The sequence below is a fragment of the Tursiops truncatus genome, chromosome 9 (assembly GCF_011762595.2).
Source record: "Tursiops truncatus isolate mTurTru1 chromosome 9, mTurTru1.mat.Y, whole genome shotgun sequence".
Taxonomy (NCBI): Eukaryota; Metazoa; Chordata; class Mammalia; order Artiodactyla; family Delphinidae; genus Tursiops; species Tursiops truncatus.
Genome location: NC_047042.1, coordinates 72,569,651 through 72,573,744, shown reverse-complemented (window position 1 = coordinate 72,573,744; position 4,094 = coordinate 72,569,651). Strand labels below are relative to the sequence as shown.

At 38.9% G+C, this 4,094-nt stretch overlaps 1 pseudogene; it reads left to right on the top strand.

The window, feature by feature from the left end:
• Positions 1–2,311: 2,311 nt before the first annotated feature.
• On the top strand, positions 2,312–3,403 carry LOC101317487 (mitochondrial carrier homolog 2-like; annotated as a pseudogene).
• Positions 3,404–4,094: the final 691 nt, after the last annotated feature.

The following is a 4,094-nucleotide window of genomic DNA, read 5'->3' as shown; positions in this document are numbered from 1 at the left end:
TTCTCAGAAAGCTTTACATATGTTTTAAAAATCTTTGTATTAAACAGTTGGTAACAACAATAACTAAATCTCTTAATCTTACATTAAATGCAAATTTTCTATATGAGGATTCTCAAATACAATGCTTGACAGAGGGCCTCAGATCAAGGGGCCCAGCAGGTCACAAAATAAATTCTCTTGGCTTTAAGCAGAATATGATTTTCAAAGCAGCTGACAATCTACCTTACTTTCAAAAATTAGGCCATCTTATTGTCATCGTCATTATTATTGTTCCGGATTTAGAACTCAATATGATGAAACTTGTGATTTTTCCTTGAAAATGCAGCGAAATTTTGTCTCTAAGAGTAGGTATTCAAAATCTACAGACTTCCTTTTTCTTTTATATGTAAATTTTTCCTTGAGTTTTTCCCCCATAAATTACATTAAAAACAAAATCATAATACAATCTGATTTGTCAGCGTACAAGTAAATCTAAATATTGAGAAAATGCTAAATGTAAGCAAGCACAAATCACTTTGAATTCTTTCTTATTTGTGCTAAAATTCCAGGTTCAGTTCATCATTTCTTCATGATAGCAGTGCTCTACCTACCTTGACTATTTTAATAACTGGATAATAGCCCTACCAAAATAATTGTTCCAACATTTATTAAAGAGAGGAAGTCTTAGTCCAAACACTGATATAATCAAGGAATAATATGTTCAGAAAACGTGAAAAGAGAGGTAAAAATATCAACATTTGGCTCATTTTGTTTTTTACCTAGGTAGATTTATATAAATAATAAAAGTAATGCTAATTACAGTCCTAACTAATCCAAGATTGAAAATGTTTAATATGAGGCTCGGGCATAGCAATGTTTCAGAAAAATTGGTGTCAAGTGGTGAGCCAGATTGCTACATTACATCTAGTTGAGAGAAGCAGAATTTTAGATATGTGGACGATGACTACATTTCCTTCTATTCAAGTGAAACAAAATTCTGATCACCCTTTATAAATATGGAAACTCCATAAATCTTATTCAAAGTGTGACTAACTCTCAGCAAACCTAATAGGACAACAAAATGTAATATAATATATAATGTAATATATATGAGATAAATGGCATTTTATAGTATACTAGTAGAGTGTTTGAACAGCCTACAAGTAAATCTAAATTTAGAACATCACATATTTTATCAAATAATTAATTTAAAAATTCTATTTTAATGAAGTGATAAAGAACAAAAATGGTAGTAGTCCCTGAATACTACCATGAAATTGTAAGGAGATATACACTGTAAAACTTTCATATTTTTCTTAAGTTAATGTAAATATTTGGGAGGAGTCCTTTACAAAAGTCCTTTGTTTTGTAACCAACCCATCTGGCTTTGTCAGAGCTCCATTATTTAACAAAGGAAACTCTCTTTCCTTTTGGCCCTTTCCCTAGTAAATAAACTATTTACCAGGAGTTGCTTTTACCTGGGGGAAATTTATGTCTACAACCACTCCCTTTGAGGCAACAATGCTTAATCATAAAATATTTCACTCTTCAAAAAGTATATATCAGTTCATATTGACCATTTATTAAGTGGTCTGGTCTTTATAGAGAACTTTACTTTCTTATAATTATATATTGAGTATATTGAAGGTTTTTTTTTTTTTTTAACCAATTCCAGGGAAAATTTTGGTCTGTAACATGAGCTTTTGTACATACTGGAGGATGGGTTTAATTCGGCACTGCTGGCTTTGCTGTCAATCAGTTCAACTTACTTCAGAGGGAATGTGAATGTGTTTTAAACCTAGTATGGGGGATTATAGTTATGGGACAGACTGTAGAATCTTTCTTTTCTTTTTTCTTTTTTGATTGTGTTGGGTCTTCGTTACCGTGCACGGGCTTCTCATTGCGGTGGCTTCTCTTGCTGAGGAGCACGGGCTCTAGGCCCGGGGGCTTCAGTAGTTGTGGCTCTGGGGCATGTGGGATCTTCCCGGACAGGGCTCGAACCAGCGTCCCCTGAATTGGCAGGCAGATTCTTAACCACTGCGCCACCAGTTAAGCCCTAGAATCTTTTCAGAGCGTCAAATAATCTCTCTTTCAGTTTCTTCTTTTCTCTGTCTTTAGCTACTTCATCTCTCTCCATGTCTTACTCAAGCTAATTACTAGGGCCTTGCTACACAAAGGGACCTGCAGCCTCACCAGCAGCATCAGCTGGGAGCTTGTTATAAACCAGAATCTCAGGTCCAATCCCAGATTTATTGAATCAGAATCTGCATTTTAACACGATCGCCAGGTTATTCGTATGCACATTAAACTTTGAAAAGCAGCATTCTAGGGGAAACTTGAAAATGCTTATTCTCTGAAGGTGTTAGGGAGGTGTTAGGCAGAAGCTGGGCAGGGAGTGAGTGTGCGCACACGAGGGTGGGCCAGTGAAACCCGTGGGCCTGGCACATGATCCCAGACCGGCTCCGTTGCTTGGTGGCTCAGTCTGTATGTCCCTCAGTGGGTGCCATCATGGCGGACGCTACCAGTCAGGTGCTCCTGGGCTCTCGTCTCACCATCCTGTCCCAGCCACTCTTGTATGTGAAGGTGGGATATGAGCCTCTTCCTCCAACAGTTGGACGAAATATTTTGGGGCGGCAAGTATGTCAGCTTCCTGGTCTTTTTTGTTAGGCTCAGCACATTGCAAACATCCATGGAAAGTGTGGGTTGTGCACAGGCTTAACTCCAAGACTGTGTTCAGGGGTCCTTGGAACTGTGGTCCATGGTAAAGTTTTACAACATTACCAGTAGTGTGACAAGGTTGAGGAGTCATGATTTGGAAATGTACAGAAAGAAGTTTCATCTCTGACCGAGTTATCAAGGAGACAACTGGAGAGATGATGGCTTCTTCTGCTGCTACTCTAATCACTCATCCCTTTCACGTGAGCACCCTGAGATCTATGGTACAATTCATTGGCAGAGAATCCAAGTACCATGGACTTTGTGACTCCATAGTAACTATCTATCAGGAAGAGGACATACTAGGATTTTTGTGGGTGTTATTCCTCGCCTCCTAGGTGACATCACTTCTTTGTGGCTCTGTAACTCAGTGGCCTACCTCATCAATGTCCTTGCACCAAACGGTGGGGTTTCCCCTATGAATGAAATGAGTTATTCCCTAGCTGTCACAGGATTTTTTTGCCAGTGTGTTGATCTATCCCTTTGTGCTTGTCTCTAATCTTATGGCTGTCAACAGCTGTGGGCTTGCTGATGGATGCCCTCCTTACTCCCCAATATATACTTCTTGGATAGATGGCTGGTGCCTGCTACAAAAAGAGGGAAATATGAGCCGAGGAAATAGCTTGTTTTTCCAGAAGGTCCCCTTTAGGAAGACTTATTGTTGTGACCTGAGAATGTCAATTTGAAGATGTGGGACAGGGACAGTGACATTTCTGTAGTCCCATATACACAGAATTATGGGAGAGAGTGTTGGTTTCTATACAGTGTGGAATGCTTTTTATTAAATAATCATTCAGTCTTGGGAAAATGAAAAAAAAGCAGAAGTTATGTCAGCAAATAAACTAAAAAACAAAACAAAACAAAAAATCCTCATATATAAGAACCACGGATGAAGAAAAACCTCCACAAATACATGCATAACAGAGCTTGTACATCATCATAGGAAGAGCAGTAGTAAGGCAGCCTGGATGACTTACAGGGAATCCCAACTCTGAAAAGGAAGTAACATACTATTAAAGAAATATTTGAAGGAAATTGAAGGAAGCATCATTTAAGGGGAAACCCTACAGGCTAAGTTGTCCAAGTTGCTTACAGGGAACTGGCAGTTCTTTCCATTTCTATAAACTGAAGTCTTCTTGGGATGTGAAATCAGGAATTACAAACTGGACAGCAGCCAGGATGGGTTTTTGTTGTTGTTGGTTTCTTTTTTTGCTTTGTTTGTTTGCTACAAAAGGAGTTGAGCTGTATTAAATTCTCCCATTAGCCACACCCAAAACGTGTTGGCTGTGGCAAGAGCTGAGGCAGCACTGGCCTTAGGGAGGGCTTCAAAGTAGCCCAAACCCACCCTGCACTAGAAGCGTGTCATGCTGGGCCAACTTCATTGAAGATTTTAAGACTGG